Source organism: Cupressus sempervirens, chromosome 7, assembly GCF_028749045.1.
Source record: "Cupressus sempervirens isolate cs-2001-9-10 chromosome 7, ASM2874904v1, whole genome shotgun sequence".
Classification (NCBI taxonomy): Eukaryota; Viridiplantae; Streptophyta; class Pinopsida; order Cupressales; family Cupressaceae; genus Cupressus; species Cupressus sempervirens.
In genome coordinates this window covers 206,844,898-206,857,726 of record NC_143124.1, presented here as the reverse complement: position 1 = coordinate 206,857,726, position 12,829 = coordinate 206,844,898, and the positions used below count along the sequence as shown (strand labels likewise).

The 12,829-nt window shown below is 31.7% G+C and overlaps 2 pseudogenes; both read left to right on the top strand.

Annotated features, from left to right (window-relative positions):
* Window positions 1-496: 496 nt before the first annotated feature.
* Window positions 497-1,147, top strand: LOC149546225 (coniferin beta-glucosidase pseudogene; annotated as a pseudogene).
* A 5,954-nt stretch (window positions 1,148-7,101) lies between these two features.
* LOC149546224 (trans-cinnamate 4-monooxygenase C4H2 pseudogene) lies at window positions 7,102-8,315 on the top strand (annotated as a pseudogene).
* The last annotated feature ends 4,514 nt before the right edge of the window (window positions 8,316-12,829 follow it).

Below are 12,829 nucleotides of genomic sequence, written 5' to 3'. Positions count from 1 at the left end.
AAATAGGTTAAAACCCTCATTTTATATTATCTAAAAATATTTAGAAGTATGTTTATAAACCTATAATTCCATATGTAGTTAAATATTTATAAATGTACATTGCAATGTAAAAAGTGAAAGTGTAGAAAATAACATTTTATAAATTATACAAATATAAAACTTTGTCTTAAAAAAAATTAAAAATCTTAAGTCATCAATTTTATAAAGATTATTTGAAAGAAGAAATTTAGAAAAAATCATTTAAAATTATAAATTTATTTAAATAATTAAAAGAATATACTGAACTATTATAATATTATTTTAATAATTCTTAAGTGAATTTATGTACATGAAGTAATAATAATATTTGATTTCTATTAACAATTCATTAAATATTCATATAAATATTAGAAATTCATTTAAATTTAAAAATGTATGAAATCTAAATTATATTTATATATGTTCATTCTACAATGGCAGAATAGGTGGAGAGGGATGGTGTCCATGATTTTCAGAAATGTCAAGGGGATCTATCAGATTTGTAATCAGCGCAACATGGTATGAAGCCTTTGAAGACACTGCGGATGACAGATCAGCTGTCGATAGATTCCGATGGTGGGTATCACAAAAGATGCCTCTAATTCAATTGATGGCCACCGCAATTAGTTAAATGTTGAATACAATGCCGCGTTTTGCTCAGATCGGAAATAGTGACATTGATGACCGTCGCAAGCCGTTAAATTGAATGCAGGTTTCAGGACCCAATTGCTGTGGGGATATATCAAAGGGAAATGCGTGAAACACTGGGGTTGCGCCTACCAGCTTTCGATTCAGAAATGTCAGAGAAGGTAGCAGGATCATTCGACCAGAACACAACCAGTGCCCCTTCTCCTTCCCTCGATTCCACTACACACTTTTACTCGGACTCCTTGGTTTATCTGACTGGTGAAAGACAAGGAATTCACATTGGAGAGCCAGTAAGAAGTTCACATTTCTCCTTTTAATTACGTTGCGGATTGCCCATGTTTGGTCTAACGTCTAATATGTCTCTGTTGTTTGTCTTCAGACAGAAATGGACGGCTTATATGTTGTGCCTCATGGAATCCAAAACAAGGTGGAATATGTGACAAAAATCTACGACATCCCTTCTACTTTCAGCCAGCCTTAAACATCATACATTAAGGAAGAAATTAAGCCTGGAAAAGTAAGTCAAACTTTGACTATTTAACACTTTTACACTAGGAATCAAGCCTTAGTGTGTGATGTTTAAGCCGTTCGCATACTTTCATCACTGAAAACAGTAAACTATTCCGTTTAAAAGGTTCTTTTCAAACTTTGAATTTAAGAGCCGGCACGTAATCCTCCACAAAAGAAAAAAGAAAAAAATCTAAAAATTAATCATGAAAATTAAAAGCATTGAGATCACAACTATTCATCAATTTGAACATATAAAAACCTTGGATATTTTCAAACCATGTAGAGGCTTCCTTAATTTTTAAAACAAGGGAAACAACGGAAGATCCTTAGATTGTATCATATAACCTGTCATCTTATTAAATCTTAAATTCCGTCTTATACACACCATTTTGCTAAGGATTACTTCTAATAATCATTTCTCTCAAGTGGATACTCACAAAATGATCATTTTCTACGCTTGAGATTTTAAACGCTTCAGATTTTCTATATATATTTCATTCTTTGTTTTCAGTAAGTATTCCCAAAGTTTCCTAGAAAAGTCATCAATGAATGTCAAAATGTACCTAGCTCCTTTGTTCGATGTGGGATTTTTGATAGAAGTTTTCCTTATAACCACGTTGAGTTATTTGATTCCCTAAAGGAAGATCTTTGATTAACATAGACCTAAAAGATTCATATGAGCTATTTTCAAATGTTTACCATGATTTCCTTTTATTATAATTGTACCTCTTCTTTCAATCTTTAGTGTACTATCATCACTAAGAAACATTCTTACATCTTGTGTTTTTTCTAATGACCTAAAAATATTTTTATTGTATGTTAACTAGTACTACATCAATATTCATGCATTATTTGAATTTCTATAAAAAGATAAAGAAGCTATAATTATATGATGATCACCTTCTTCTTGAGAATTTTTTTTATTTCTTTTATAGATAATTCATTTTTTGTGATTTCTTAGAACATTAATAACTTTTAATGTCTTTCTTTTTTTTAATAGTCATAATATATGATAGTACTTTTTCCTTTCAAATTCATTTTTCATTGGTTTCTCCATTCATTTTTCCTACCTTTATAATTTTGTTTAGTTTAATGATCCCTTTGTTATTACCACTACCTTTAATTATTTATTTATTGGTTCTCTTAATGATTTGATTTTTGATTTTGATATCATTTACTTTGATTGTAAATCTTGCATTTTCCTCTAACCCCTTGGTACTTGACTCTAGCTAGAATCACTAGAATTTTTTTGAAGACTTCCCCCTTCATTCAACAAAGTATCATACACTTTTGATAGTTTAATATTCTGCAAATTTTCAATTAGTTCTAGTAAACAAATGAAATCATTATACAGGTCACAAAGAATTTCAATTAAGTTTTTTAAAAATCATTTTAGAGTTCAATACTCAATCTTCACCATTACAAGTTGATATCTTAAGTATATCAATTTAGGAATATGGTCATTCATGTTATCTCTTCCTTCATTTTTAACATCACTTTTAACTTGTTGTTTCTTTCAAATATTGTCTATACTATTTCTAGTCCAAATAAATATTTTATTTATAAAATCACTTCATCGCACATTTCCAATAGCTCATGTAATTTTTTGCTAACCATTGAACATTAGACATCTTAGCAATAGTTTATTAACAACTCAATCAAGTTTTCAAATACTAAAACATACAATCACACAAATATGAAATTTTGAAAATGAAGCCTAATCAATCAACTAAATTTTCTTAGAATTGTATCATGTGTAATTATATCCACTCTATTTTTCATTGTTATTTTGATTTATAGATTTTCTTGTGTTTCTACTCCACGCATCATGACACATTTTACTAACCATTGAACATTATACATCTGAGTACCAGCCATATTAATAGCTCAATAAATTTAGAAATACATATTACAGTCACACAAAGAGCTGTATCAAATGCTTCCCTTCAAAATAAACGATTATCTCTATAAGAATGCAAATCTTGAAATCTGCACAAGAACATTTTTTTAAAAATATTCTTAGTTACCATATGCCCAAACAATTTCAAACAATTTTAGGACATAGAGCGATTTACATCCTTCAAAGAGATTTTCTTTTCTCTTATAACTCGTAATCACACATAAAATCCCTCAAATGTCTCAATTGTCGATGTCTGCACATGTTTGTTGCAGAGTCTAAAAACCTTCTCTTACTTCTACCCACAATAAAAAGGCACCGGCTATGGTAGAACATATTTGTGCTGGTGGATGTCATCCCTTAAGTAGATACATGCATAGACATTGACATGCACCTTATTATTTGTATCGGCATTTGCTAAGCAAAACTAAATATTGTCAGAACTTATAAATTGTATGATAGAGATTATTTTAGGAGTTAATAGATTTGGCATATTCTTTTATTTTATTTAAATAATTTTATATAAATATTTTTTTAATTTATTTCCTTCTATTGGAAATAATATTAAATTTTAAAAAGTTAAAATTTTGATTTTATTTTAATAATAACATATCATTATATTTTTTCATATTAAATTTTTAAATTAAATAACTTGAGACAATATATATGAATAATTTAATTATTTTTTAAGTCTTATGTTCACATTAGTGAAATTTAAAGTAAAATATAAGTCTATTTTCAAACATGTAATAAAAAATCTTTAACAAAACTTTGATACTCCTAAATATGTAATAAAATTGCTTATTTCGAAACAAAACTTTAAAAGAAAATACTAATACACAATCTAAATATTTTGAAACAAGTTAAAATCCAAATATTATATTATTTAAAAATATTTAGATGTTTATAAACCTATAATTTCATATGTAGTTGAATATTTATAAATGTACATTGCAATGTAAAAAGTGAAAGTGTAGAAAATAACATTTCTATAAATTATAAATATATAATACATTGTCTTTAAATAATTTAAAAATCTTAGGCCATCAATTTTATAAATATTATTTTTATAAAAAAAAAAATTAGAAAAAAAATTTAAAATTATAAAAAAATTATTAATTTATTTAAATAATGTAAAGAACATTATATTTTTATTTTAATAATTCTCAAATGAATTTATGTACATGAAGTAATGATAATATTTGATTCCTATTAACAACTCATTAAATATTCATATAAAATTATAAATTTATTTAAATTAAAAAATGTACCAAATCTAAATTATATTCAATTATAAATTTATTTAAATTATACAAGACATATGAAATTTATATTATATTAATCATTAAAACAATCTATAGTGTATTTGTTTTATTCATTAATTGCACATGATTGTCGATCTCCATGCATGCATGTACGTAGGCGACAAAACAAAGTCAATTTTTTTTTTTTCAGATTTACGAAAAATCCATTATGCTTTAGATTTTTTAAAAATTGGTCAACTATACAATTTATCTAGAGATGGTAGTGTCATAAAGGTTGTTACAGTAACTAATTTATTTCAACAGTTATTAAAAAAATATAAATATTTAAACTAAAGTGAATGATAATAATATATTTAAATTTTGTTTTGATTATATTAATATTATATATAAAATTAAATAGAAATATTGAATAAAAAGCTAAAAAGATAATACCAAATTATTACCTCTCCAAACAAATCATAAACATTTCCAAGTTTCATAAATACAATCATGATCCTAATATATTTTATTCTGGATAGTATGACCATTAATAGGAAGCAAATTTAATCATCGGTTTCATTATTGTCAATTTGTTTGACGAAGAATATCAATGTCCGACGCGTGCTACCGTGCGCCAGAAAGCCTCCCTAACATCATTTTCGTCTCCCATCAAAAGCATTCCCTTTTCGACTTCAATTGAACCCGTGGAGTCCGCCTTCCTCATTGAGACTCTATCGGACTTCACAGGTGAAAAGAGAGTTATCAATATCCATTTGCCATCTTCCATCTCAACTTGACGAAACGAATACCCACCATCGAGCCATATATTCGAATCCCTATTTAGAGAGACGCAATTGATGACCAAATACAGCATTGCGGCATTCCATTCGGAAGAAAACTTTCCTCGCCCTTTTAATGTTAGGCACGCATTCCGCGAGGAGCGAAAGGAAGGGATTTTTTTCTTCTGAAATGAGCGAATGACAGGAAGACTGGGAAAGTCTGGATGGTTTATAACTGACACCGTGTCACGTATTGCCCTCGTATGTATTATCACCCCTAGTCTTGCTGGGCACTTCTGTTTCTGCCCGAAAAGGAAAAGAAGAGATAAATACAACATAGGTAAATGATGAAAATAATTAGAATTCATAACTTTTAATAACAGTTAGACGTTACCTCTGGAATCCAAGGCTCAAGGACTTGCATCTGCCGCAAACTCTATATGGATGGAACCCCAAACATGTATTTTCTACCTCCAGTTCCCTCAATGCTGAGCAGTGCTGTAAACAGTCTAACTTCACCACTTTCTTGCACTTTTTCACTCTAAATTCACCGAGAGAAGCTGAGTTTCCAAAAGATACAAGCACACTCAACTGCGGACAGTCCATTATTGTTATACAATTCAATGATGTACAGTTTTGTAAACCATCTATCTTCTCAATTTTGGGAAGATTCGTCGGTTCAAAATTGTTCAGGGAAGCTGATTTTGCAAAACTTTGAAGGACACTCAACTGTGGGCAGCTGATTATACTTGCATCCATCAATGATGTACAGTGCTGAAAACCCTCTATCTGTTTAATTTTGTCAAGGCTTTCAAGTACAACTTTATTCAGAGAAGCTAATTTTTCAAAACTTGGAAGCACATTCAACTCTAGACAGCTTATTATTCGGATATCCTTCAATGATGTGCAGTATTGTAAACCTTCTATCTTCTCAATTTTGGGAAGACTGAGCAGTGAAACATAATATAGAGAAGCTAGTTTTTCAAAACATGAAAGTACACTCAACTGTGGAGAGTCATTTATAGTTAAATACTCCAATGATGTGCACTGGTGGAGACCATCTACGCTCTCAATGTCGTGAAGACCTTCCAATACAATTTTTTTAAGAGAAACCAATCTTCCAAAATTTGGAAGTGCATTCAACTGTGGACAGTCCCTTATTATCATCTGCTCCAATAATGTACAGCCTTGTAAATTTTCTATGTTCTTAATTTTCTGAAGATGGTACAGATCAATTGTTTTCAGAGCAGCTGGTTTTGTAGAAATTAGAAACGTAATCAATTCTGGGCAATCGTGAATATCTATTTCCTCCACAGTAGTTGGAAGGATCTTAGCCTCCCTTAAACAGCTACCGAACAGAACTTTGACAATTTTAAGGCGTGGACAGCATTCTTCAGAAATTGGAATCCTGCACACTTCTGTTTCACTCGGTTTGATCTTCTGGAGGTTGCACAATGAAGAAGTGTATTCTCCCCCTCCCAAAATCCATTTCTCTGATTCGGGATTTTCTTATTTTCAGGGTCTGAAGATTATTCAGCTGCTTAAATGACTCTGGTAATGACTCCACTCCTAAGCTTGTTAATTCGAGATGCTCTAAATGATTCAGATCCCCAAAAGTCTCTGCTAATGCTTGCGAAGCGATCTTCATCACTCTCAAGTTGCTAAGTTTACCAATGTCCATTGGCAGTCTCCTTAAACAGATGTACTCTGCATAGAGCTCCTTCAAGTCGATCTGATTTGTGATGTGAATGGAGAGCTCCTTCAATTCGCTGCAACCATTGATATTGAAATACTCCAAACATGTCATGTTCTGCATGATGTCTGGCTGTACGCAGAGCCTACAACACCCCTTTAGAATAAGATGTTGCAGCAACTTCAGCCGCTTAAATGGATCAGGCAACATCCTCAAATTTCTTAAACCGCTCAAATCTAGATGCCGAAGTTTGCCTAATTCACTAAAACTTTTAGGCAGTACTTTTAGATTACAACAGTAAGTTAACTGCAGATGCTCCAACGACTGAAGACAGCAAAATTCCTCTGGAAGACCCTTCAACTTGCTGTTACAACTGAGAGAGACGTGAGTCAAATTCTTTAGAAGTCCTATGGATTTTGGAATTATTTGTAATTTAGGGCATCCATCAATAGTCAACATCCTTAGTTGCCACGGAGCCTGCACCAAATTTTCAATCCTACTCAAAATTGGCCAGGCTTAACCATCACACACTAAGCTTTGACTGCTTAGGTAGCTGGTGTGGGCCCATCCAACATTCTGTCCCTATTCCGTTTCCCATTACGGATCTTTTTAACTCTCGCGAGTGATAGGGACAGCTGCGGTTAGACGGTGATAGGGACAGCTGCAGTTAGATTTGAATTTCATTTTTTAATTTGCACTCGCGCCTGTGAGAAGGGGTTATTACTTTGCCCGCTCATTCACCAAAAGAAGCAGGCCTCAATAGAGTGGGGCATAGCAGAGCTGGTGAACCACCCACAGATCCAGAAGAAGCTACGAGAGGAGCTAGACATCGTACTGGGCTTAGGAATCCAGATCACGGAGCCAGACATAGCGAATCTACCATATTTGCAGGCGGTGGTGAAGGAGACACTGCGACTGTGCATGGCGATCCCGCTGCTGGTGCCGCACATGAACCTGCATGAAGCGAAGCTCGACGGCTACGACATCCTCGCCGAGAGTAAAATCCTGGTTAACGCGTGGTTTCTGGCGAACAACCCGGCGGAGTGGAAGAAGCCGGAGGAGTTCCGGCCCAAGAGATTTTTGGAGGAAGAGAAGAAGACGGAGGCCAATGGCAACGATTGCCGCTACCTTCCTTTCGGCGTGGGCCGCCGCAGCTGCCCGAGGATCATCCTAGCGTTGCCCATCCTTGGTCTTGTTCTTGGCCACCTCGTTCAAAACTTCAAGCTCCTTCCTCCCCCCGGGCAGGCTCATGTTGACACCACTGAGAAGGATAGGCAGTTCAGTCTCCATATCTTAAATCATTCCGTCATCGTTGCCAAGCCCAGAGTGTTCTAGAGGATTGAATTGTTTCCCTATGAAATGTTGTACTACGTTTTAAGACTGTGAATGGATAAATGAATGTGATGGGGAAGGGACTATATGGGGCTCAAGGGATGAACATTGAAAAGTATTATTGTTTCATCTTGAAGTCTTATCCTAAGTTACATCATAAAGTCATATTGGGTTCTTTCAATAAATTGTCTTTTCTAAGAGTTTCGCCTGGCTAATTGTTGATATTTGTCTTTCATCATAATTGATTTTTGAGTTGTAAAGTAGTTAATTGAGATTTGTTTGTCTCACTCGATGTAAAGACAAAACGTTTGTAATTAAGAATGCAATTTTATAATGTATGGTATTTCGCCTGGCTAATTGTTGATATTTGTCTTTAATCATAATTGATTTTTGAGTTGTAAAGTAGTTAATTGAGATTTGTTTGTCTCACTCGATGTAAAGACAAAAAGTTTGTAATTAAGAATGCAATTTTATAATGTACGGTATTTAAAGAATTATCATGTTGGTATTAAACCAAAAAAATTTATATTTGATATTTAAAGAATCTATTTTGAAGTCTTATTCGAAGTTATATGACTATCTTTCAATAATTTGTCTTATCTTAAGTTGTCTTATGACCATTTCTATTAGGGCTAGAGTTTTCCCGTGGTTGGTGGATTCAAATTTTATAATAGCTATTTTAGGAATTAAGAATGTTGAAAGAATTTATAATATTGGTACTCAGCAAAGGTTCTTTATGTTTGGTGTTTTAAATAATATAGTTTGAAGTCTTATTCTAAGTTATATGATTGCCTTTCAATAAATTGACTTCTTCTAAGTTGTCTTATGACCATTTCTACTAGGGATAGAGTTTTGCCATGATTGGTGGATTCATTTTTTATAATAGCTATTTTAGGAATTAAGAATGTTGGCAGTAGGAAAGCCTCTTTAATCATAATCATTTTTTTTTGAGTCTTGTAAAATATTTAATTGAGATTTGCTATCAGGTTTAAGAGTAGATATGAAGATAAAAAAACTCATAGTTTGAGACTTAATTTTTTTTGCTTGGTGATTTTTTACTTAAAGAATTTTTAATATTTTGATTAAAGGCAAAAGTCTACAACACAATGGTAATTTGTGACCCTTATCTGAGAGGTCTTAGGTTTGAGTCCACTTAAGCTTAACACATTATAATAATTAACCTCAACAAATAATAAATAATCTCGACTTTGGCTCATTACCTATTAAAATAATAATAATAATAAAGTTCTTCAATTAAAATTGACTGTGTGAGCTTAGTAAAATTTAAGGGCTTAGTTAAAATTTTGTCACAACTTCAATTCTCTTTATCTATTTCGATAATTAAGAATGTTAGTATTAGGAAAGACTCTTTAATCATAATTAGTTTTTGGGTCTTATGAAATATAAATCATTTAATTGAAATTTTTCTAGAAGTTTAAACATATGTGTAAAGACAAATAATTCATAGTTGGGGAAGTAATTTTACCATGCCTGGTCAATTTTTACTTAAAAGTTTTTACATTGTTGGTATTAAGCAAAAGTTCTCAAGTTATATTTGACTTTGTGAGCTTGGGTAAATTTTAAGTGCTTAGTTAAGATCATATTGTGACTTCAATTTTAATTATCTATTTCAAGAATTAACAATTTTGGTATTAGGAAAAGCTCTTTATTACAATTGATTTTGGAGCTTGGGTAAAAGATAGAGTGTTTGATTAAGATTTTGATGAAAGTTGTAAATAAAGAAAATTCATAATTTGGAATGTGATGTTTAAAATTTTTTTTGGTGCTTCTTCTAGTTTTATTTGAGGAAGAGGTATTGGTGTAAAACTAATAAATCCACATATTATCTTTGAGTTAATTAGGAAGTTTTAATTAGAAAATTGATTTTTCATTTTTAGTTTCTCAATCTTGTGGTATTTTACTCCAAGATTGCTTTTCCACTTTAATCTAATATTGAAAAATCTTAGTTAATGTGATATAATGGTTTTTTTGTAATTAATAAAATGAATGAATATGTGCACCAATATTCTTTTCATTTTCCATTTTAAACTCATTTTCAGGGATTATTTACCAGTGTATTTTGTACAAGAATTGTTATAGATTAATTGGCCTTCTATATAGCTATTTATCAACTCTAATAGATATTTTGTCACAATCTTGACTTATACTTCAACACAATACTTTTCTCTAAACCTTAAACACCTAGGACGCCAAATGATGATTTTTTTTTTGGTATTCCTATACTAATCAATTTTGGCCTTGGTGAAATTGAGAAAATTTAAACATTGATCATCATTGCTTCCAACTAGATAAAAAGACTTTTAAAGCATTGCTAAAAAATGATTACATGCATCCTTAAGTGTATTTAAGTCACTCTCATGTGCTCATGTGTAGTATGGGAATTGAGCCAGTTGTTGCCCATTTATGTAATACCACCATGTTAATCATTACCTTCCCCCAAATTACTACCCAAAAAAACTCTAGTAACTGTACACAAAAATGCCAAAAAATCACCATGAACACCACTAGTCATTCACTTTTTTTTTTTCTTTTCTTTTTCCTGGTTTTTGATTGGTCCATTTGTGCAAAAAGTACTTTAATATCTATTGGGGGATCTTATTGGTAGGTATTGGGCGAACATTTTAAAATGGAACTTTTAGACCACCTCACACTCTATGAGTTCTACAAAGAGCTCCATAAATGTAGGAAAGCCAAAAGGTTAATTTTACGATCTTTGCTCACCTACAAAAGTTCATCAAAAGATCAGCGAATTTTGACATATGGATTAGGAACTTTAGGTGCAAAAAGTTATCCTACATGACTACTAGGTTGTTTCCCCAAGAGAGAATTTTTGGAAAAGAAAACATAATAAGAGAAATTATTGATCATGTGGTATGAACACGTTAATCTAGTTATCTAGGACATCCAAATCCATTTCTCCCTTAAATCATGGAGATGTATTGATTTACTTGTACCTTTTATGGTATTGAACACCAAATGGTTGTTATGCATTTGTAAGGTTTTGAACCTTCTTGAATATAATGTAGAGAATTGATCAAATTACTTACTCTTTCACATGTATGCCATTTTTCTAATTCTTCACATGATCTTTATAGTGCATCATCTATCATTTTTGGAACATCTCTTGTAATCCCTTGCTTAGAGATCCTTGAAAATAAGGATACACATAGACTAGAACTTGTTTTTTGTTAAACTAAAGTATAAATACATGCATACTACAATCAACAGATCACAATGAAAGACATAAACCAACCGATGAAAGATCCCCAAGTGTTCAATACTTACCAACATGTACATTTCCATCTATGTGAATTAACCATACAATGTTCATTACGTTAATCATACTAACATTTCATACGATATTCATTTAAAATCCTAGATATAAGTTCCTTAGTGATTAAGCCATACAAGTTATTCTTCTCAATTAAAACATAAAGGAATATGAAAACATTAAAAAATGACCACAGAAAACCCTAAGGGTGATAGGTACCAAATTGGGAAGAAGAAAATCTCAAAAGGGTACTCAAATCTCTAGGTTGCATCCTCAAAAAAAAGTCAAGAAATGCCCACTATTTGAGGAATGATATTTGTCTATCAAAATGGTATTGTAGAACCCTAGAAGCCATACAATAAGCTGGAAAGTAGCCATGCAATACTTGTGTGATGAAACCATGGACCGAGTATGATGGCCTCTTGTATCATATAGTAAAACTCCAAGAGTTGTGTGATACAACTCTCTACTATGTGTGATGAAACATGGGCTCATTATTTCATCGTATAATTTTCTAAGATAAAAATGGTAAGTTGACTAGTACTGTACAAGGAAAAGAGGTAATGTATTTTAATACATTGAACCCTACTAAAATGAGAAGTTTGGTTTCTAAAGTGGATGACAGTTGGTTATAGCATAAGAGATTTTTTCATATCAACTTTGATAACATTGTGAAGATCAATACTATGTTTTCAATGAGAGATTTTCCTAAGATTGTGAAGCCTACCAACATGATGTGCAAAGAATGTGTAATGGAAAAGAAAAAGAAAAGTCCATTTCCAAGCAAGACATTCACTACTTCAGTGAAGTTGGAGATTGTAAACACAAATATGAGTGGTCCTACACGAACACAAGCATTATATGGTGAAAGATATTTCATGATTCCTATTGATGATTTCACTATAATGATGTGGGTTTCATTTTGAAGAGATAAATTAGAAGCTTTTGAGAAATTCAAGATATTTAAGAGTAGAATTGAGAATAAATTTAGTTTGAAGATTAAAGGCTTGAGATGTAATGGATAAGGATTATTTATTTCAAATGAATTTAACAAAAAAAATTTGAGGATAATGGTATAAAGAGATAACTTTTAGCCCCTAATACACCACAAAAAATTGGATAGCAGAAATTTTGAAGTTGATGAAAGATCAACCTCACAACTCCCAAGAATCACCTGCATGCAAACACCTGTGACAGAAAAGAGGAGCAAAAACTACTGTGGTTGGAATTCCTGGATCCACAAAGGATGAGACATTCTTTATGTGAAAAAAAATGCAAATTGTATTGAATGATTGAGTAATTACAAAGAGAGCAATCCTCATAAAAGGAGATCAAAACCATAAAAGGTAAAGCCTAGGTTGTATGATAATAATTAGTAAAAGAATTAATTATTATATGCCTAAAGTTCAATTTAAG